This window comes from Triturus cristatus, chromosome 4_2, assembly GCF_964204655.1.
Source record: "Triturus cristatus chromosome 4_2, aTriCri1.1, whole genome shotgun sequence".
NCBI lineage: Eukaryota > Metazoa > Chordata > Amphibia > Caudata > Salamandridae > Triturus > Triturus cristatus.
Genome location: NC_140586.1, coordinates 740,871,292 through 740,895,098, shown reverse-complemented (window position 1 = coordinate 740,895,098; position 23,807 = coordinate 740,871,292).

The window sequence follows — 23,807 nt, the reverse complement described above, 5'->3', positions numbered from 1 at the left end:
ACGCATCCTTCTCCGGAGAGCCTAGTGGTGCAGGCTTCATGTTCTAAACATGCTTCGGGTGCTTTCCCCCAATCTCCTGCTGATAGGGAGTCGAAGAAAGTTGATCAGGCGGCCAAAAAGTCTTTCTCCTCAGGAAGTATGGCATTGAAGTCATCAAATGCTACGTGCTTGCTGGGGCGTTATGTTCATGCCCTGATGGACTCTATAAAGACTCTGGCCCCTAAGTTACCTGAGGGGGATAAGTCGTCCTTCATGGAGGTTGTGGCGGACACTCAGGCAGCTGCCAGGCAGGTGATCCAGTCTGGGCTGGATACGGCGGACTCTGTGGCGAGAATTATGGGGTCGTCCATTGCCGCAAGGAGACAAGCTTGGCTCCGTTCCTCAGGGTTTTCTGCGGATGTCCAGGCCACGCTGGTGGATCTGCCCTTTGATGGACAAAAGTTGTTTGGGGAGAAGGCAGATTCTGCTCTTCAACGTTTTAAGGACAGTAGGTTAACGGCGAAGTCCTTGGGTCTGCAGGTTCCTGTGAGAGGTTCAACTTTCCGTAAGGTTAGGGGATTCGGAAGGTCATCCTTTCGCTCCTTCCGACAGCCACAACAACAGCAGCAACAACAGCAGCAGAATCCCCTCTATCGCTCCTATAGAGGGAAGCAAAGGGGTCGGAGAGGTTCTGGTCGTAACCCCTCTTCTTCCTCCTCCTCCTCTGCTCCAAATGAGGCTTCAGGGAAGCAGCCCTAGATCCCCCATCCCGGATCATGTAAGACCTGTGGGGGGTCGGGTGTCCTACTTTCTACGGGGTTGGAAATCTGTTACAACCGACCTTTGGGTTTTAAACCTCGTAGAGACTGGGTACGCCCTTCCCTTTCGGGAGTTTCCTCCCCCTTACCCTCCTTCCCAAGGTTATTGCTCGGAGGACCACCTGCTTCTCCTGCAGAAAGAAGTTCTGGCCTTGTTTCAGAAGGGCGCAATAGAGGTGGTTCCGGAGCAGGAAAGGGGTCAGGGATGCTACTCCCGGTATTTCCTGATCCCCAAGAAGGACGGCAGATTGCGTCCGATTCTGGACCTCAGAATCTTGAATTTTTACCTGAAACAGGAGAAGTTCAAGATGCTGACCCTTGCGCAGGTTCTTCAAGCGTTGCAGCAAGGAGACTGGATGGTGTCGCTCGACTTGCAGGACGCGTACTTCCATGTCCCAATCCTGAAGTCGCACAGGAAGTATCTCCGTTTTACGGTTGGGTCGCAACATTATCAGTTTGCGGTCCTCCCGTTTGGTCTTACTACTGCACCTCGAGTCTTCACAAAGGTGATGGCAGTGGTGGCTGCTCATCTCAGGAGGTCGGGGATTCCGGTTTTCCCCTACCTGGACGACTGGCTTCTGAAGGCAGAGTCCCCAGAGATGGTGCAGCGTCATCTGCAGGTGACAACTCAGCTGTTATTCGACTTGGGTTTTTCGATCAATGTGCCCAAGTCTCACCTGGTGCCCTCTCAACGCAACCTGTTTATAGGGGCAGTACTGGACACTACTGTGTGTCGAGCATTCCCTCCTCCTCAAAGGATTCTCGACATTCAGGAGATGGTCCCTTTATTCCACAGTGGAGCGGTTGTTCCAGTTCTGAAGGTCCTTCGCCTGCTCGGTCTGTTCGCTTCCTGCATTCTGTTGGTCAACCATGCACGCTGGCACATGAGGGCGCTCCAGTGGTGCCTCCGCAAGCAGTGGTATCAGCACAACGGGGATCTCGGGGAGTCGATCAAGATCTCCGGAGAAGCTGCAGCGGATCTGTCTTGGTGGAGCGTGGAGGGCAATCTGTCCCAAGGAAAGCCTTTCCATCTACCTCCATCGGTGGCCACAGTGATAACGGATGCCTCCACCCTAGAGTGGGGTGCTCATCTGGGGGATCTGGAGATCAAGGGTCTTTGGTCTCCAGAGGAGAGGTTGTTTCATATCAACCTTCTGGAGTTGCGGGCGATTCGTTTGGCACTCAAGGCCTTTCTCCCTTCCCTTCGCGGTCGGTCAGTTCAAGTCCTGACGGACAACACGACCGCGATGTGGTATATAAACAAACAGGGAGGAGTAGGGTCTCTTTGTCTCTGCAGAGAGGCCCTGCGGCTGTGGTCCTGGGCTCAGGACCATCAGATTTGTCTGATGGCAAATCATCTGGCCGGGGTGCTGAATGTGCGTGCGGACAGTCTCAGTCGGCAGTTCTCCGCCGACCACGAGTGGAGGCTCCATCCGGAGGTGGTTCGTCACGTCTTTCGGACGTGGGGGACTCCTCGGGTGGACCTGTTTGCCACCCGAGAGAACGCGCACTGCCCGTCATTCTGCAGTCTCCAGTTTCCGATGCAGGGGGCGTTGGGGGACGCGTTTCAGTTGAGTTGGGGTTCACGACTCCTTTACGCGTTTCCTCCCATACCCTTGATTCCTCGGGTTCTGAGGAAAATTCGCCAAGACCGGGCCCAAGTCATTTTGGTCGCCCCGGACTGGCCAAGAAGGGTGTGGTACACAGATCTTCTCCACCTCTCCTCGTGCCCTCCGCTCCGTCTCCCTCTGAGGGCAGACCTCCTCTCGCAGTCGGAGGGGCAGGTTCTTCACCCCCACCTCCAGAGCTTACACCTTCATGCCTGGAGATTGAACGGGGCAACCTGAGTTCCTTCTCTCTCCCACCTGATGTGGTGGAGGTTATTTTATCGGCCAGGCGACACTCCACCAAGTCCATATACTCCTACAGGTGGTCTAAGTTTGTAAAGTGGTGTGGAGAGAGATCCATTGACCCTTTAAAGGCTCATCTTTCTGATGTGCTTCAGTTTGCTCTTTCCTTGGCTCAGCAGGGCTGTGCTGTGGCCACGGTCAAGGGCTACCTTTCGGCCTTATCGGCATTTCTGTGCCTTCCAGATCAACCTTCGTTATTTAAATCTCCGGTTGTTCTGAGGTTCATCAAGGGCCTTACAAACATGTTTCCTCCTACTCCATTTGTAATGCCTCAGTGGGACCTTAATCTTGTCTTAACCTTTTTAATGGGGTCCCCATTTGAGCCTCTTCATAATTGTCCTTTGAGGCTGTTGTCCTTTAAGGTGGTTTTTCTTGTAGCCATAACCTCGGCAAGGAGGGTAAGTGAGCTTCAAGCTCTTAGTTCCAAACCTCCTTTTCTTACCTTACATGCTGAAAGGATGGTTCTCAGGACCAGGGCTGCTTTCCTGCCAAAAGTTGTTACTCCTTTCCATTTGGGGCAGTCTATTACCCTCCCTGTTTTTTATCCACCCCCTCATCCTTCCAAAGAGGAAGAAAGACTCCATCGCCTTGACCCGAAGAGGGCTATGAGTTTTTATTTGGACAGGACCAAGGACTTTCGTGTTGATGACCAGCTTTTTATTGGCTACGTTGGTCGTTCTAAAGGTAAAGCGGTGCACAAGCGCACGCTGTCAAGATGGATAATACTGACCATCAAGATCTGCTACGCCCTGGCTGGTAAGACTCCTCCTGAGGGTATTCGTGCTCACTCTACTAGAGCTAAGTCTTCAACATCTGCTCTGGCCCGGGGTGTTCCTGTGGCAGATATTTGTAAGGCCGCGACTTGGGCCTCCCTCCATACTTTCGCAAAGCATTATTGCTTGGACTCTGAGATGAGGAGGGAGGGCCACTTCGCGCGCTCTGTCTTGCAGGACTTTCTGGTATAGAAAGGTGGACACCCTCCTCCGGGAGTGGGGACTGCTGTGGGAATCTATTCACAAGGTGAGGAATCCACTGGCAGATGTATCCATCAGAAGAACAAGTTACTTACCTTCGGTAACGATTTTTCTGGTGGATACAGTATCTGCCTGTGGATTCCTCACCAACCCACCCGCCTCCCCGTTGTCCACCTTTTGTATACTATGAAATAGGTCTTGTTTGAAATGCTTATATTTTCTCTTGTACATTTGTAGGTAATGCTTGTTTGATTAGCATTCCTTTGTTTTGTATGCTATGTATATGTATTGGTTTTTCTATATACTGTGTATACTTGGGTTTGTCGTTGGTTCACCTGTTCGCCTCGAAGGCACGGAAAAAATGGGTGGAACTGACGTCATCACGCCGACGTGGGCTTCTTATGGCTCCGATGACGTCGTACGGAGTCGCGTGCGGAGCCGATGTATTGTGACGTCGCCCACGTCGACGTGGAATGCTGGGGAAGAAAAGTTCCGTGGAATGCTGGCGCAGGGGATATTCACAAGGTGAGGAATCCACAGGCAGATACTGTATCCACCAGAAAAATCGTTACCGAAGGTAAGTAACTTGTTCGTTAGGCCCAGGGGCCACACAAACCATATACTAAGAAAGTGGTATAAGTACCACGTCACGAACAGGGAGTAGGCCTAGGGCCTAGGGAATCGCTGGGGCTACACTACCCTACCAATAGTTAGGAAGTGGGAGGCCCACGGGAAGCGTGTGCAGTGTGGAAACACACACGCGGGTTACATTAAAGTCAATGGGAATGTAGTAATTAGAAATAGGAAGAATAAGGACACTTCCAAAGTAACTAGGAGGAAGCAACTAGAGACTTAGACACTTGGATAGTCAATATCCACTGGAGCACCGGAGTACTCGCGTTACCTCACCCACATGAGACGGGTGCATAGGTGTGAAGATGTGTCGGGTGTCGTCGCTGGATCCTATGGATGCCTGAAGAACAGTTGCTGGCAGGCGGCCAGGAGGAAGATGTCCGGTGGATCCAAGGGTGGATCTTGAAGGAAGAACACCTGCAAGCAGAGGGGACAAAGTCTGGGTCACTAGCCAGTGACCGTGTGGAACCAGGAAGGAACCAGGCGATGTCATGCAGAACACAGGTGATGACTTGAAGCTTGTCTCTGCAGCTGCATGGACCAGGAGGCGTCGAGGACAACCAGAACCACGGTACGAGCTGTCCCACAAAGGATCTTGCTGATGGCGGAGTCGACGTCCCGATTGGAGTCAACAAGCCTTGGCAAAGGCAACCCACATGGAATGGGAAATTCGCTTCAGGTGCAGACCAGGAGGATCTGAGGTGCTTCTCTTTCACAGGGAAGCAAGGGCCATTCTGGAGGAGCCAAACCTGCGGTGGAAAGTCAAGGGTTCATCGTTACTGAGGCTACTAGCCAACGGGCAAGCAACCGGACAGACGCGTCGAGCAGGAAAATGCAGAAGGGCCCCACGCAGAGCTCGTGGAGTGTGGAGGGCGGATCTTCGGTGCAGATGGTGCTCGGGGTTGGGGCTTCTCAATCCCCAGAGCACAACTTCGAGGATGCCTCAGAAGCTGCACTGGAAGCTACTCGCCAATGTTCCCAGGTAGCCGGTCCTACATCTCTCGTCGCCTCCACGGATCTCAGCTTGGCTGTGGATGTGGATCAGGGTCAGAGAAGTCTGGAGGTCAAGGCGCTGGTTGGGCTCTGCAGTTGGTTCCTTGTAGAACTTGGGCAAAGCAAACGGCAGGTCGCTGTTGGTGCCTGTTTACACAGGGTGGCCACTCCTTGGCCACAATGGAGATTCTTCAGTCTTCTTGTCGAATGTCGAAGGTCTAGAGTTTCGTGTCTAGTTTCAGTTCAGGATAATCCAAAGTCCTAGGGACTCAGCTACCACTCTTATACTAATCTGGGGGGCTGGGTTACCTGCTAGGTCCCTCCTTTGTCCAGTTTCATGCCAGGACTGGGGCTGGAGTGCCCCAGCACCGGTTTGAACCAGAATATGCATGGGACACCTTGTGTGCCCCAGGCAGTGTCTCGTTTCTTTCATTCCTCCCTGCCCCAATACACTAAGCCCTGTCTAGGGTGGTGCTAGCACCTCCCAAGGCAGGAAACCTATAGTCCAAGCCTCCCTCACTGGAAGGACTCCCAGCAGCAGGAGGTCAGACTTGTGTCTGTGGCAGCAGCATCCATTTTGTGATGCTGGGGCTCTGGTTAACTTTAACCGGGTAGTAGGTCTTCAACATGTCTTCTCCCTCTAGAAGGGGGGAATACTATCCGCATCGCCAGAAATGGTTTGGGGGTAGTATTCCAAAGTGTTTGACACCTTACACGACATGTTTTGATAAAGCCAAACCATAGTTACCATAACCGCGAGGATTATAAGGCACTTTAAGAGTATATGGTAGGCGATATCATAGAACATCTATAAGGACATGGTTCCGAAAGCTGCAGACAGGCTCAGCTCATGCTAGAGCACCATCTCACATGTTACCAAGCACTCTGCCTTCAGGATTGTTAAGGCCTGCCATAGGAGTGACTGAAAGGTTACCCATGTGTCTATATATAAGGTAGCTATAGGAATACTATACCTAAGCAAGGGGTGATTACACGACCTTGCCCAAGCTGAGTGATCAGCCAGTTGTGTCATGATGGGAGGCCAGCCAGGGGTGGCATAATACATGCTGCAGCCCCTGGTAGGCCTAGGGTACACCCATGCCCTGGGTACCTAAGGTACACTGTACAGGGCCCTATAGGGTGATCCTTACCAATTGGGTTATGTACCTAAAGTACATAGTATGAATTTAGAGAGAGAACAGCTGGGCTGTGGGTCTGATTAGCAGGCCCACAGCCACATCTAAGTCGAAAACCAGTGAAGCAAAAGCAAAACGTGGGGGTGACCATAGGAAGCAGACCCTACTCTCCTACAGACTTCACAGTGGAACATAGACCTGGGACTGACCATGCCAATGCAGATGGACTCTCCAGATATTTCCACTTAGAACATGAAGACTCAACTGGTCAAGGTTAGTTTATTGTCCCTAAGTTTGGGGGGGGGGGTTGTGTAGGAGAGTAGGGTCTGCTTCCTATGGTCACCCCCACTTTTTGCTTTTCCGGGTACTCCGGATTCAACGCATTTCCTTAATGCGATGTATGGGATTTTTCATCGGGCTGCCTTCCCATCCGGCGCACCATCTGGTCCCGTGGGTCCTAAAGCATGCACCTTGGGAGTGCCGCAGCATTATCTCAGGCCCCGTTTATGCCCTTTTTGCCGATGGCTCCTTCATGGCAGTTTCCGGCACCGTCTGGTGATCCATCTCGACTTCGGCTGGAGCGGCCTTCTTCGGAGCCTTCCTCGACGCCGTTGCCGGCTCCTTCGGCTCCGCGCCTGGCGCCACCGACTCCGGCGCCGCCGACTCCACGTTCGGTTCCACCGACTCCGCGTATGGCGCCGCCGACGCCGGTTCCTCGGATCCGTTCAAGGAGAGAGGCCCAGAGAGTCTTGAATGAGGAGTGTTTTAGGGAGGAAGTGGAAGAAGGTGAGGTGGACGCATCTTCTGATGACTTTGAAGGCATTCAGGATGCTAGTGGCCTTGATACCACTCCGGAGTGGGAGCATTCTTCGACCAGGTCTTCGCCACCACAAGAATTGGCCCCCTATCACTCAGTTATCAAGAAGGCCGCAGAGTTGCTGGACTTGCAGTTACCCTCTGCTGAATATAAGCCAAACCTCCTGACCGAAGTCCTGCATCCACCGACTTCGAATGTTGAACCCTTGTTGCCTTTTAATGAGGCTATCTTAGAGCTTGTAATCGATGTTTGGCGTAAGCCACTCTCTTCATCTGCAGTCTCCAGACAGGTGGCAAGGAGGTATAGGGTAGCTCCGGGAGATCCAAGCTTTCTTTCTTCCCACCCTTCTCCTGAAAGCCTTGTGGTGCACGCTTCATGTTTGAAGCATTCTTCAGGCGCCTTCCCTCAGACTCCTGTGGATAGGGATTCAAAAAAGGCTGATCAAGCTGCCAGAAAGGTCTTTTCTTCAGGGAGCATGGCGCTTAAATCTACTAATGCCACTTGTTTACTAGGGCGCTATGTTCATGCACTGATGGACTCTATGAAATTATTAGCCCCTAAGCTGCCAGAAGGAGAGAACATTTCTTTTATGGAGGTGGTCACTGACACTCAGGCTGCTGCAAGGCAGGTAATTCAGTCGGGACTGGACACAGCTGATTCTGTGGCAAGGATAATGGGGTCTTCGATAGCCACTAGGAGGCAAGTGTGGCTTCGTTCTTCTGGCTTCTCTACTGATGTTCAAGGCAGTTTGGTAGACTTGCCTTTTGAAGGAGAAAAACTTTTTGGCGAGAAGGCTGATTCTGCAGAATCCCCTCTATAGGTCGTATAGAGGAAGGCAAAGGGGACGAAGAGGTTCTGACCGCAACCCATCTTCATCTTCTGCCTCTTCTGCACCCAATGAAGCTTCAGGAAAGCAGCCCTAGATCCCCCATCCTAGATCATGTGAGACCTGTGGGGGGTCGGGTGTCCCACTTTCTGCGAGGTTGGAAATCTGTTACGACCGAACTTTGGGTTTCAAACCTCATGGAGACTGGGTACGCCCTTCTCTTTCGGGAGTTTCCTCCCCCTTACCCTCCTTGCCAGGGTTTTTGCTCAGAAGACCATCTGCTTCTTCTGCAGAAGGTGGCTCTAACTTTGTTGCAAAAAGGTGTGATAGAGGTGGTTCCGGAGCAGGAAAGGGGTCAGGGATGCTACTCCCGGTATTTCCTGATTCCCAAGAAGGACGGCAGATTGCGTCCAATCCTGGACCTCAGAGTCTTGAATTTTTACCTGAAACAGGAGAAATTCAAGATGCTGACCCTTGCGCAGGCTCTTCAAGCATTGCAGCAAGGAGACTGGATGGTGTCGATCGACTTGCAGGATGCGTGTTTCGAGTCTTCACAAAGGTGATGGCAGTGGTGGCTGCTCATCTCAGAAGATCGGGGATTCCAGTTTTTCCATACCTGGACGACTGGCTTCTGAAAGCGAAGTCCCCGGAGATGGTGCAGAATCATCTGCAGGTAACATCTCAGCTGTTATTCGACTTGGGTTTTTCAGTCAATGTGCCCAAATCTCACCTGGTGCCCTCTCAACGCAACATGGTCATAGGGGCGGTACTGGACACTACTGTGTGTCGAGCATTTCCTCCTCCTCAAAGAATTCTCAACATTCAGGAGATGATCCCTTTATTCCAAAATGGAGCGGTTGTTCCAGTTCTGAAGGTCCTTCGTCTGCTCGGTCTGTTCGCCTCTTGCATTCTGTTGGTCAACCATGCACGCTGGCACATGAGGGCTCTCCAGTGGTGCCTCCGCAGGCAGTGGTATCAGCACAAAGGAGATCTCAGGGAGTCTGTGAGGATCTCCAGAGAAGCTGCAGTGGATCTATCTTGGTGGAGCGCGGAGGGCATTCTGTCTCAAGGAAAGCCCTTTCATCTACCTCCATTGGTGGCCACAGTGATAACGGATGCATCCACTTTAGGGTGGGTTGCGCATCTGGGGGATCTGGAAATCAAAGGTCTTTGGTCTCCAGAGGAAAGGTTGCTTCACATCAACCTTCTGGAATTGCGGGCGATTCGTTTGGCGCTCAAGGCCTTCCTCCCTTCCCTTCGCGGTCAGTCGGTTCAAGTCCTGACGGACAACTCTACCGCGATGTGGTATGTCAACAAGCAGGGAGGAGTAGGGTCGTTTCGTCTCTGCAGGGAGGCGTTACGGCTTTGGTCCTGGGTTCAGGATCATCGGATTTGCTTGATGGCAAATCATCTGGCCGGGGTGCTAAACGTTCGTGCGGACAGTCTCAGTCGGCAGTTCTCCGCCGACCACGAGTGGAGGCTTCATCCGGAGGTGGTTCGTCACGTCTTTCGGATGCGGGGAACTCCTCGGATGGACCTGTTTGCCACCCGCAAGAACGCGCATTGCCCGTCATTCTGCAGTCTCCAGTTTCCGATGCAGGGGGCGTTGGGGGGCGCGTTTCAGTTGAGTTGGGGCTCACAACTCCTTTACGCGTTTCCTCCAATACCTTTGATTCCTCGGGTTCTGAGGAAGATTCGCCAAGACCGGGCCCAAGTTGTTTTGGTCGCCCCGGATTGGCCAAGAAGGGTGTGGTACACAGATCTTCTCCACCTCTCCTCGTGCCCTCCGCTCCGTCTCCCTCTGAGGGCAGACCTCCTCTTGCAGTCGGAGGGGCAGGTTCTACACCCCCACCTCCAGAGTTTACACCTTCATGCCTGGATATTGAACGGGGCAACCTGAATCCTTTCTCTCTCCCGCCTGATGTGGTGGATGTTATTTTATCGGCCAGGCGACACTCCACCAAGTCTATTTACTCCTACAGGTGGTCTAAGTTTGTAAAATGGTGTGGGGAGAGATCCATTGACCCTTTAAAGGCCCATCTTGCCAATGTGCTTCAGTTTGCTCTTTCCTTGGCTCAGCAGGGCTGTGCTGTGGCCACGGTTAAGGGCTATCTATCGGCCTTATCGGCTTTTCTGTGTCGTCCAGATCAGTCGTCTTCATTTAAATCTCCTATTGTTTTAAGATTTATCAAAGGCCTTACTAATAGGTTCCCACCTACTCCTTTTGTAATGCCACAGTGGGACCTTAATCTTGTCCTAACTTTCTTGATGGGGTCCCTTTTTGAGCCCCTTCATAGCTGCCCTTTGAGGCTGTTGTCTTTTAAGACGGTCTTTCTTGTAGCCATAACCTTGGCAAGGAGGGTGAGTGAGCTTCAAGCTCTTAGTTCAAAACCCCTGTTTTTATCCTTGCATGCTGAAAGGATGGTGCTCAGGACCAGGGCTGCTTTCCTACCTAAGGTAGTTACTCCCTTTCATCTGGGGCAGTCTATTACTCTCCCTGCTTTTTATCCACCTCCTCATCCCTCCAAGGAGGAGGAAAGACTTCACCGACTGGACCCAAAAAGAGCTGTGAGTTTTTACTTGGACAGAACGAAAGACTTTCGTTTGGACGATCAGCTCGTGGGCTATGTTGGACATTCTAAAGGAAAAGCTGTGCACAAGCGCACTCTGTCCAGATGGATCATCCTGACCATCAAGATCTGCTACGCCCTGGCTGGTGAGGTTCCTCCTGAGGGTATTAGAGCTCATTCAACTAGAGCAAAGTCTTCTACCTCTGCTTTGGCCAGGGGTGTTCCTGTGGCAGACATTTGTAAAGCCGTGACCTGGGCCTCCCTCCATACCTTCGCAAAGCATTATTGCTTAGACTCTGAGATGAGGAGGGAGGGCCACTTCGCGCTCTCTGTCTTGCAGGACTTTTTGGTATAGGAAAGGTGGACACCCTCCTCCGGGAGTGGGACTGCTAGGGAAATCTATTCACAAGGTGAGGAATCCACTGGCAGATGTATCCATCAGAAGAACAAGTTACTTACCTTCGGTAACGCTTTTTCTGGTGGATACAGTATCTGCCTGTGGATTCCTCACTGGCCCACCCGCCTCCCCGTTGTCCACCTTTGTATACCTTAAAGGATGCCTTGTTTGACATGTTCTTTTATCTGGTACACTTTTAGGAAATGCTTTTGTTCCTTAGCTTTCCTTTTTTATATATGTACTATGTATATTTGTTTGAATGTTGTTGTAGGAGAGTAGGGTCTGGTTTTCGACTTAGATGTGGCTGTGGGCCTGCTAATCAGACCCACAGCCCTGCTGTTCTCTCTCTAAATTAATACTATGTACTTTAGGTGCATAACCCATTTGGATAGGATCACCTTATTGGCCCCTGTACAGTGTACCCTAGGTACCCAGGGCATAGGTGTACCCTAGGCCTACCAGGGGCTGCAGCATGTATTATGCCACCCCTGGCCTGGCCTTCCATTTTGACACAACTGGCTGATCACTCAGCTGGGGCAAGGTCGTGTAATCACCCCTTGCTTAGGTGTAGTATTCCTATACCTAACTTACATATAGACACATGTGTACCTATCAGTCACTCCTATGGCAGGCCTTGACAATCCTGGAGGCAGAATGCTTGGTAACATGTGAGATGGTGCTCTAGCATGAGCTGAGCCTGTCTGCAGCTTTCGGAACCTTGTCCATATAGCTGTTCTATGATATAGCCTACCATATACTCTTAAAGTGCCTTATAATCTTAGACGGTTATGGTAACTATGGTTTGGCTTTATCGAAACATGTCGTGTAAGGTGTCTAACACTGTGGAATAATACCCCCATGCCATTTCTGGACATGAGAATATTATTCCCCCCTTCTAGAGGGAAAGACATGTTAAAATCATACTTCAACTGTTAGCCTCTGACCAAAGCCTCAGCATCACAAAATGGATGCTGCTGCCACGACACAAGTCTGACCTCCTGCAGCTGGGAGTGATCCCAGCCAGGGAGGCCTGGACAATAGGTTTCCTGCTTGGGGAGGTGCTAGCACCTCCCCAGACAGCCTTTAGTGTATTGGGGCAGGGTGGGCTGAAAGGAATGAGACATGCCTGGGGCACACAAGGTGTTCCTTGCATAGTCCAGTTCAAACCGGCGCTGGGGCACTCCAGCCCTAGCTCTGGCGCGAAACTGGACAAAGGGAAGTGGGTGTAACCACCCCCTCCCAGGCCCCACCCATAAGGCGTGACCTAGCAGGTATCCCAGCCCCCCAGATTAGTATAAGAGTGGGAGTTGGGCCTCAAGACTTTAGATTATCCTGAACCTGCAAAACTGAACAGAAACTCTGGACCTTCGACATTCGACGAAAGAAGAAGACTGAAGAATCTCCCTTGTAGCCAAGGAGTGGCTACCCTGTGCAAACAGGCACCATCAAGAGACTACCCTTTGCTTCGCCCACGTTCTACGAGGAACCGACTGCAGAGCCTGACCAGAGCCTTGACTTCCAGACTTCTCCGACCCTGATCCACATCTACAGCAGAGCTGAGATTCGTGGAGGCGACGAGCGACGTGGGACCGGCTACCTGGAAAAAGTGGCTAGTAACTTAAAGCGCAGCTTCTGAGGTACCCTCGAAGTTGTGCACCGGGGATTGAGAAGCCCCAACCCCAAGCACCATCTGCACCAAAGATCAGCCCCCCACACTCCACGAGTCCTGCGTGGGGCCCTTCAGCATTTTCCTGCTTGCCGCGTCTGTCCGGTTGCTTGCCTGCTGGCTAGTGGCCTTTGTGACGACGCACCCTGAAATCTTCTGCGCTGGTTTGGCTCCTCCAGACTGGCTCCCGCTTCTCTGCAAAGAAGAAGCACCCCAGACCTTCCTGGTCTGCACCAGAAGCAAGTCCTTCGTTCTTCGTGGGTTTCGCTTGCCAAGGCTTGGTGAGTCCTAGTCCAACTTCGACGCCGCCGACAGCAAGAGCCTTCGTGGGACAGCTCGCCTCCTGGTCCTGGTCGTCCTCGACGCTTCCTGGTCCTCCTGGCTGCAGCGACAAGCTTCACCTTCACCTGCAATCTTCACGACATCGCCTGGTTCCTTCCTGGTTCCACGTGGTCACTGGCTAGTGACCTTGACTCTGTCCCTTCTGCTTGCAGGTTTCCTCTCTTCTTGATCCCAGCCTTGGGATCCACCGGACACTCTTCACTGACTGCCTGTCAGCATCTTTCTTCAGGCATCCATAGGAGTCGACGACGAAAACGACGCATCTTCACCCCTATGCACCCGCAGCCTGTGGGCTAGGTAACTTGGGTACTCCGGTGCTCATCAGGATAGTGACTATCCTAGTGTCTAGTTTTCAAGTCTCAACTTCCTAGCTACCCCGGAAGTGTCCTAAATCTACCGTTTTCTAAACTGTACTATTGCTATTGACTTTTACGCATTACGCGTGAGTGTTTCCACTCTGCACACGAATCCCGTGGGCCTCCCACTTCCTAACTAACGCTAGTGTAGTGTAGCCCCAGCGATTCCCTAGGCCTAGGCCTATTTTATTTCCGTGACAGTGGTTCTTATACCACTTACTTAGTATATGGTTTGCGTGGCCCCTAGGGCCTAACTGTATTACTTACCTGTGTGACTTAATGTATGCTTAAATAAGACTGTGTTGTACTTACCTCTAATCTCATAAAGAGTGCTGAGGGTTTGACTAGAATAAATACACTTTATTTTATATATATATCTGTTGTGGTGTCCTTTCATTTGGTATTCAAGGGATTATATATGGTATCACAGCTGGCTTCACATGCCATTCAGAGTTTAGCCTAAGACTGCTCTTGTCCATGCTACCACTAGGATAGCTGGTCTATAAGGTTGACTTTACAACCAATCACCATAAGGGTATTTGGACTGATATAAGGTGTACACTAGAACTAGTGACATCATACATCAGGCCAACTTCTCACAGTTGTATACTGTGTATACTTTGAATCTGTTGTCGGTCCACCTGTTCGCCTCGAAGGCACGGAAAAAATGGGTGGAACTGACGTCATCACGCCGACGTGGCTCTCTTATGGCTCCGGTGACGTCATACGGAGTCGCGAGCGGAGTTGAAGCATTATGACGTCCACGACGGCGTAGAGAGCTGGGAAAAAAAAGTTCAGTGGAATGCTGGCGCAGGGGATATTCACAAGGTGAGGAATCCACAGGCAGATACTGTATCCACCAGAAAAAGCGTTCCCAAAGGTAAGTAATTGTTCGTTAGGTGGGTCGCACCATTGATAGGTATGCCAAGCCGTTCTGCTGACCTCCTGAGTGCTATTGCCAGGGGTTTCAGTGCAAGAACGAACAATAATGGAGATAACGGACATCCCTGTTGCGTGCCCATATGGATCGTATATTGGTCAGAGATGTAACACCCCGTACGGGCTCGGGCTGTGGGGGATGTGTATAGTAGGCGTACCCACTTAAGATATGTGTCTGGGAACCCAAACCGTTGGAGAGCCGCAAACATAAAGTCCCATGAGAGAGAATTGAAGGCCTGTCGGGGATCTAGTGCTATGCATCCCGCAGACTGATAAGCCTGTGGAGTGGCCATCATTACATGATGCAGTTGTCTGATGTTGAGAGACGTGCTACGGTTCGGCAGGAATCCGCACTGGTCAGTATGTATGAGTGTATTGAGGTAGGGCTGTATGCGATTGGCGAGGGTTTTACTTAAGATTTTATATTCAGTTGCTAGCAGGGAGAGGGGTCTATAATTGGACAACTCCAGGCCATCGCGTCCTGGCTTAGGTAAGGATGTGACCAGTGCTTGCAAGGTGAAGTGTGGGAGATGGCCAGCTTCGAAGGCAGCTTTGTATACTAATTCCAGTGTGGGCACCAGGGCCTTCGAATATGTGTGGTAGAATTCAATAGGTAGCCCGTCTATACCCTTTTGTATCTCGTCGGAAAGTACTGGAATAGGTAGATCCTGCAAGAATTCCACATTGGAGGAGTGTTCCACAGGCGTGAGTGCAGCATAAAGCATGTTAAGGTAATCATGGAAGGCTGAGTTTATTTCTCGTTGGGTATGGGCTATATGCCCATTGGGTGTGCGGATGCTAGTTATGACCAGTGGGTCAGGCCAATCCCGAACTGTACGGGCTAGCAGTGTGCCAGACCTGTCTGCCTCAGTGTGTTTGCGTTGCAGGAACGCCCTATGATCAATTAGTCGTAATGTTTCTAGAGTTTCGGCATGTTCAACTCCTCTTTTTTGTCACGGTCAGTCACTGCTTCCTGTTCTAGCGTAGTCATCCGGTTTTCAACCCTGTGTAATTTTTGGTGTGTTTCCTGTCGGGCCTCACTAATTGTCCAATCGATGCTCCCCGTACCACCACCTTCAACGAATCCCATTCGATCAAATTAGAAGAGACCGTGTTCCAGTTTTCAGCTATATATCTTGTGATAGTGTTGGAAAGGGCTGTTCGAAATGGGATATCATCTAGTAGTTGCGGGTGTAGTTTCCAGGTGGGCACTGGAGTGGGCACCGTACCCCAGTTAAGTGTAAGCTCCAGGGGGTTGTGGTCTGAGAAGGTCTTAGCTAGGAATGTGGATTGGCTGGCCTGAATGACATGGGATCTAGAGCAGAGGATTCTGTCAAGTCTCGTATGGAGACCATGTACTGGGGAATAAAATGAGTATTCCTTATGAGTAGGATGTAGACATCGCCACGCGTCTGAAAGCGCCCAGCCGTCAGCCCAAGTAGCAAACAGTTCAGTCAGTTTACTGACCTTCGTACCGTGAAGGGGAGGATGAGATCTGTCTAGGGTAATGTCCAATATAGCGTTCCAATCTCTCCCCCAGCACCCAGGGGATACCATCCCAGTCTACCAGTGCAGCACCTAGCCGGTGTAGGAAGCGGTCCTGTTCAAAGTTAGGGGCATAAACACTGCCTAGGATCACCAGGGAGCTGTCTAGTGTGCCTTTTAGCAGTATGTACTTCCCCTGGTCATCAACCCTGCGTTCCAGTTCAACAAAGGGGACCCCATGGTGCACCCAAATAGTCGCTCCCCTGGCAAATACCGAGTAGTTTGTGGAGTAAATCTGTCCCCTCCATTTATTCCGAGTTTTTAGTGTTTCCGATTCGGTTAAGTGGGATTCTTGTAGAAACACTTTGTGTGCTCTATGCCTGAGGAGATACGCATGGACCCGATGTCGCTTCTGGATCGCCCCCAACCCCCGTACATTCCATGTAATTAGGTTATAAGACCCTAAGGTGGTATTTGTACCTGGCATGGCACTGTGTATAGAAAGCGGCTCCCGTGTGTATGGAGCCAGTAAACCGATATCGACCAGGAGCCCCCTTCCCTATGAACATAAACAAAACATGGCTCAGCGCCTGAACTACACTGGGCCCAACAACAATTCACAAAAATCATAGAACAAATAACGGTGCATACGCTGTTAGGGGGGGTCGTCGCCACCGGTGATGGACGTGTTTACAGTAAGAGCGGTTGCCTGGCGGCTCTACGGGGCCCAATCGAGGGGGGGGGATGGCAATTAGACCTGTCACAGACAGTATTTCTGCAGTAAATGAACATATAGAAACTAGACTAAAGCCGGAGTCCCTGCAAAGCAAAACGCATTCGTCTGTAGATAGAGACAATCTGGTTATGCATTCTTAACCACGCTCTCAACTCACAACATTATTATACAGATCATAACATAATGACAGTGATCAAATGTAGGATTGCGGAGAAAAAGGATATGATGGACCCTGGGAGATGCGGTCTATGTCATCTGCATAAATACTTGTCGAAACTCTGTTCAGGGAGTATTCCAAGCTCGTCGGGTGAACGCTTTGGCTATCAATTATCTAGAATGTCGTCCACTGCCCTGGGAGTGACTGTGGGGAAAAGAGTTATACTGTGTTCGGAATCCAAATTCAGGGTGCTGTCGTCCGTAGGGGTTTTATTAGAGTCTTCACGAAAAGCCCCGGCAACAGCCAGAGCCTCTTCCTGGTCCTGACGTTGTTGTTCCAGCGAAGGTCCTGCACTCCCTTTACCCTGATTTGAAGTCTGAGATCGGCAAGATCCTGGGTGTGAGAGTTTGCCGGAACCCTGCGAGGAGGATTCTGAGTGGCTGCGCTGACTAGATCCAATGCACATAACTTCAAGCCATTCTTCAGCATCCGCGGGGCTCTCGAAGAAGTGAGTCTTTTTGTCATAAATAACCTTCAGCCGGGCAGGGTACCGGAGTGCATATTTGAATTGCGCTTTTTGGAGTTTCTTCTTGACTGCTTGGTAGGATGACCTCTGCCTCTGAACCAGGATAGTGTAATCGGGGTACAACGAGATGCGGTGGTTTTCAAACTGGATCAGTGATTTTCCCTCGCTTTCTGTAACAGCACATCGCGATCCCTATTATTCAGGATTCTCACTATTAATGGTTGAGGTGGTGCGCCTGGCTTGGGCGGTCCGGTTGGTATTCTGTGGGCCTGTTCGACACAAAAGAATGGGGAGAGTCCCTCAGGCGCCACATTGTCTCTGAACCATGCCTCTATGAAGTCTGCCGCCCTGGCACCCTCACTACGCTCTGGCAAACCAATGACGCGGATGTTGTTGCGTCTATTTCTGCCCTCCGCATCGTCCACCCTGTCCAGGAGGCCCATCATCTGTTGCTGTAGTTGCGGGATTGTCGTGGAGTTCGCAGTGAATCGGGGGTCCAAGTCTGTGAGGGATTGTCCGTGGTCCTTGACGGTGCCGGCCAATTTTCCGTGGTCCGCTCTAAGTAAGGTAAGGCCCGTGGTGAGCGTACCAATCTGTAGTTCAAGTGCAGCCCTGGAATCACGGATTTCTTTGAGAATTAGATCCAGTTTGTCGGGAGTGCCTTCCATGAGCTCTGAGGACATGGCCCTTGGTGAGGAAGGCCAGCTGGAGGGCTCCGCCGTGGCCGAGGAGGGGCCCGGTCCCCGTTGGCCATCTAGCGTCTTGGCCTTGACCCTGCCCATGATGCGAGTTTACAGTGTTGGTGTAAGGTAATTTCCTCCAGGTGAGCTATTGGAAGAGGGTGTTAACACGCCGGTGGGTCGAAAGTATATGCCACTGCCAGGAGAGCGCGCTCGAAAAGGAGGCAGTCAATTGGGAAGGTTCCACGGGGATGTCGGTGAAGGCACACCCCCAGCAGAGTTACCGGCCAAGGGAATGCGCTATAGCTGGCAATGTCCAGCCGTCCAGTGCAGGTCTCAGACATGGGCAGACGCAAGCTCGAGAAGGGCCCCCCGCTGATGGTACCAGTCGATCCAACCCAGACGCTCTCTTCCCCCACGCGCACAGCCCGGGGTGTGAAACGGGGATTCCACTGTGTGCTCCAGCCAGCACCGAGTCCCAGCACTGGCGAAGTAGGCCCCAACTCTGGGTGCGCGGGTGAGTGTTCAGCGGCCAGTTTATACACAACACAGGGCCCCAGTAGTGGCGTCGTCCGCCGTGAGGGGGGAGAAACCATCAGTGTCAGCGGGGCGAAATCCAGGGCACACAGTCAATCCAAAGGGGGGCCACCGGCCCACGTGCAGCACCACGAGGCCACCCACGGCCCCCGAGCGTGAGAGCGGGACTCAGAGACGTCCCCCGCACAGAACACGGGGACAGAGTGTTCAATCCAACATGGGCCACAGCAAGCGTTGCCACTCACCGCCCAAATCCTGGTAGGTCTCTCCGTTGTATCGGTGTGATATGCAGGCCGCCGGGTGCTTCAGGGGGCGATCCGGGCCCCAGGCCGCGCCGCCACCCGCGATTGCCTTGTGGGAGACACCGCGTGGCGCGTCAGCCCTCCCGCAGCGCCTCTACGATACAGATCGGACCCCTCACAAGGCTGGGCGCCGTGCAAGTGCAGTTTTCATTGGCCATCAACGTACGCGGCCCGGTCCCTCCACTCTCACAATGACTCCGATCAGTAGGCGGGCCTCGCCCCACAGCGCGCCAGGCTGGTCGTGCCACGCGTGAGCCCGCTCTGCACTCCAGGCCCAGGCACCCGCCCAAGCACCACGGCGGGCCGGCTCGGTTTCCAACTCCGCCGCACCACTGTCCGGTGGCCCCTCCCGGGCACTCAGCGAAGCAGGGGACTCCGGTGTGTCAGTCTCGTGGTCCCCGGTCGTCTGGTAGCCGGGGAAGGTGGCTCAGTATAAGTAAACCCCCCCCAAGGGTCCGGAGCTCTACCAGGACTCGACTGCCATCTTAGGCGGCTAGCCACGCCCCCCATAATTCCAATCTTTAAGCCCCTATCCCGGGTTTCGGTCAGGATGACCCTGAGGTTGCTGGGCCTCATGGCCTCCTGCATCCTGCTGGTGGTCATGCCAGGTGGCATATGCGGGGTCTGCAGTGGGACCCGAAGTTCCAGTGGGCGCAGCATCAGGGTAATCTGTCCAATTGTGTCCGGATCTCGGAGGGCACTGCACGACAATTGCAGTGGTGGCTCACAAACCAGGATTGGGTCAACTGCAGATCCCTCTCCCTTCCCCAACCAGAACACACAGTGGTGACAGACGCATCCCTTCAGGGACGGGGCGGCCACATGGGAGAGGCAGAGATCAGAGGCCTCTGGTCTCCGGTGGAGTCCAGGCTCCACATCAACCTTCTGGAGCTTCTGGCGATCAAAGCCTTCCTTGCCTCCGTCCAGGGAAGAGTAGTGTAGTTGTTCACGGACAACACCACCACCATGTGGTACTGCAACAAACAAGGCGGAGTGTGGTCGTGGACCCTATGTCAAGAGGCCCTCCGCCTCTGGACCTGGCTGGAACATCAGGGCATATCCATGGTGGATTAACCCCTGGCAGGTTCACTGAACGTCAGGATGGACGAACTCAGGTGCATGATGGATCACAAATGGCGTCTTCACTCTGAGGTGGTGCAAGGCCTCTTTCAGTAGCTGGGAGAGCCTTGGTTAGATCTATTCCTCACCGAAGAGAACGCGCAATGTCAGCAATTCTGTGTGTTGGAATTTCCAAGGCATCACTCGCTAGGTGACGCTTTTCGTCGCGAGTGGAGTTGCGGTCTTCTATACGCCTTTCCGCCTAAGCCACTTCTACCCAGAGTGCTGAAGAAGATCAAGCGTGAGTGGGCCCAAGTCATTCTTCTGGCCCTGGATCAGGTACGAAGAGTCTGGTATCCCGAGCTGCTCAACATGGCCATCGATCCTCCAACCAGACTGCCTCTTCGGGAGGATCTTCTGTCGGTGCAGCATGGGACGATCCTCCACCCGAACCTGTCCAGCCTCCACCTCCATGCGCGGAGATTGAGTGGTGGCAGTTGACGTCGTTAGGCCTGACTCCCGAACTCTGTGATGTAATCTTGGCAGCCAGGAATCCTTCCACTAAGATGGTATTCGCCTGCAGATGGAATACATTTGTGGCATGGTGCATAGCAAAGACTGTGGATCCCTGTTTGACCTGACTCCCGAACTCTGTGATGTAATCTTGGCAGCCAGGCATCCCTCCACTAAGATGGTATTCGCCTGCAGATGGAAAACATTTGTGGCATGGTGCATAGCAAAGGCTGTGGATCCCCTTTTAGCCCCTCTTTCTGAGGTTCTCTTGTTCCTCTTGTCTTTGGCCCAGCAGGGCTCTGCTGTGGGCACTCTTAAGGGCTACCTCTCGGCCATTTCAGCCTTCCTCAGGCTCCCTGATCAGCCTTCTCTTTTCAAGTCCCCTGTTGTAAATAGAATTCTTAAGGGCATTACTCATCTTTTTCCTCATATTCCCTTCATAATGCCCCAGTGGGACTTGAACTTGGTTCTGACATATCTTATGTGCACTCCCTTTGAGCCACTACATAACTGTCCTCTATGTCTTCTTACTATGAAAACTGCTTTTCTGGTGGCCATCACCTCAGCATGCAGGGTGAGTGAGCTACAAACTCTGTCTTTCCGGATCCAGTCTGACACCTGGGGGTAATTCTAAGGTAAGGAATCTATAACTAACCAATGTTTCTTACAGATATTTCTGATGGATACATCTGCCTGTGGATTCCTCACCTTTTCAATTCATCCCTGCGCCAGCATTCTGCAGAAACTTTTTTTTTTCCTAGCTCCCACACGTCGACGAGGACATCACAATGGCGCGGCTCTGCTCGCAACTCTGTCTGACGTCATCAGAGTCACAAATAGACCTCGCCAGCGTGCTGACGTCGGTTCCCTTTTTTCCACGCCGACGACGTGTAACAGTTTACTGGGACTCTCCATTTACTTCTTAGGTTACTTATTCTGATGGATACATCTGCCAGTGGATTCCTCACCTTGTGAATATCCCCTGCGCCAGCAACGTTCGGAAACTTTTGTAGCAGTCCACGCTGATGGGGTCGAAGACGACGTCACAGAGACACGGCTCCGCTCGCGACTCCGCTGACGTCACCGGCTCCATAAGAAGACCTCGTCGGCGTGATGACGTCAGTCCCCTTTTTTCCGCGCCGTTGACGCCAACGGATTTCGGGAATCGTTGCTAGTAGCTTACTGATACTTTGTGTATTCTTCTGAGTTTCATCTGTTTCTCTTCGAGAAGATGTCGACAAAGAAGTCGGGTTTCAAGCCCTGTCGGGAATGTGGCAAACACATGTCGATTACAGATCCACATGAAGATTGTGTTTGGTGTCTCTCATCCGACCACGATGTGGATGGTTGCTCATGCTGCCGCAAGATGAGCTCCAAAGCTCTAAAAGAAAGGGAGACGAAGCTTTTCATCGCTAGGATGAAAAAAGAAAAGAGAGGAAGAAGAAAGTCCAGATCGAGGTCGAGGTCGGTGTCCAAGTCGACTTCGGTGCATGCTTCGCGAAGCAAGAAGCATAAGAAGAAGAGGAGGCATTCTTCTCATCATTACTCCGATAAGAGTTTGGCTCCGAAGTCGAAGTCGCCGGCTCGATGCCGGAGGGAATCCGTGTCTCCTTCTCCAGTCCCGACTTCACCTCCAGTTCCTTCTTCTCCAGAGGCTTCGCTGGCTCCGGCTTCATCTCCGGTTCCGATGCCATCCCCAACGCCGGTTCCATCTCCGGCTCCGGCTTCATCTCCGGCTCCGTCTCCGGCCCCGGTTGAGAATCTTCAAGTCCCGGGTGAGCATGCGACGCCGTTTGTTCCACCGTCAGCGCCGGTTGGCCCGAGTCCGGTGATGCCTGAGCAGTACCCTGCATTCCCTGGTCCAGGTCAGGACCCCTCGCATTACCTAAATGCCATGTACGGGGTGTTTTCGAGGGCCATGTATACCACTGGTGCACCTGCGGGTCCGATGGGTCCAATGGCTTTTAATTTGGGAGTGCCGCAGGTCTATCCTCAAGCTCCATTCATGCCGTTCTTTCCGGCAACGCCGTCTTGGCATCTACCGGCGCCGAGGACGTCGACGCCGCTTCCCTCTTCACCGGCGCCGGCTCGACCTCGTTCGACGCCGGCTGCTCCTGCGGATCCACGTTCGACGCCGGTGCTGGCGCCGTCGGATTCGATCACGGCGCCGCCGACGCCGCTGGTGCGGATTCGATTTAGAAGAGAAGCACAGAGAGTGGTGGATGAAAGGAGGTTCCTGTTGGAAGAAGCTGAAGAGGGAGAGGTTGAGTCTGATGAGGTGTTTGAGGAGCTTAAGGAGGCTAGTGGACTGGATTTGTCTCCTGAGTGGGAAATCACTCCACCTTCAGATGAACTCTCAAAGGATGCAGCACCGTATCATGCGGTCATCAGGAAGGCTGCGGAGCTGCTAGACCTTCAGTTAACAACCACGGAATTCAGGTCTAATATTGTTAATGTTAATGTTAATGTTAATGTTAATGGGGATTTATAAAGCGCACGTACGCCAGGTTGGCTTCATGGCGCTAGCAGACATCTTGACAAGGCAGCGGAAACTAACTCTGAGTAAACAACCAAGTTTTCAAGAGTTTCCTAAATGGGAGGAGATCAGTACATGTACGGAGCTCAAGAGGGAGGGAATTCCACAACTTGGGAGCGAGAATGGCAAACCTACGGCCTCCAAGACGGGCCCTCTTGAAGTTCGGAATAGAATGAAATGAAAGGTGGGTAGATCTTAGGTAACGGGTGGGGGAGTACCTACGTATAATGTTGTTGATATTCTTACTGAAGTGCTGCATTCGCCTACTGCAGTCTCGGAGCCTTTGTTGCCCTTTAATGAGGCCATTATTGACCCTGTATTGGAGGTATGGCGTAAACCTTTTTCTGCTCCCGCAGTCTCTAAGACAGTTGCAAGGAGGTATAGGGCGGCTCCAGGGGATCCTGAGTTCTTAACGTCGCACCCATCACCCGAGAGCCTTGTGGTTCAGGCGGCTTGCTCGGGTAAATCCAAGGGTGCCTTCCCTCAGGTTCCAGGGGACAGAGAGGCTAAAAAGATAGACCAGTCGGCCAAAAAGGTATTTTCATCGGCCAGCATGGCCTTAAAGTTGACGAATGCAACTTGTCTGTTGGGACGCTATATCCATGCGCTCATAGACTCGGCGAAAAAATTGGCACCAAAGTTGTCTGAGGAGGATAGGTTCGGCTTCAATGAAGTTTTGACTGATGCCCAGGCGGCAGCACGCCAGGTCATTCAAGGTGGACTGGACATGGCAGACTCAGTGGCCAGAGTCATGGGGTCTTCTGTTGCCACCAGGAGGAGTGCGTGGCTAAAGTCCTCTGAGTTCACCTCGGATGTACAGTCAACTTTGTTGGACCTGCCGTGTGATGGGTCTGGTTTGTTCGGTAAGAAGGCGGATGCTGCTCTCGAACGCTTTAAGGAGAGCAAGGCTACGGCTAGGT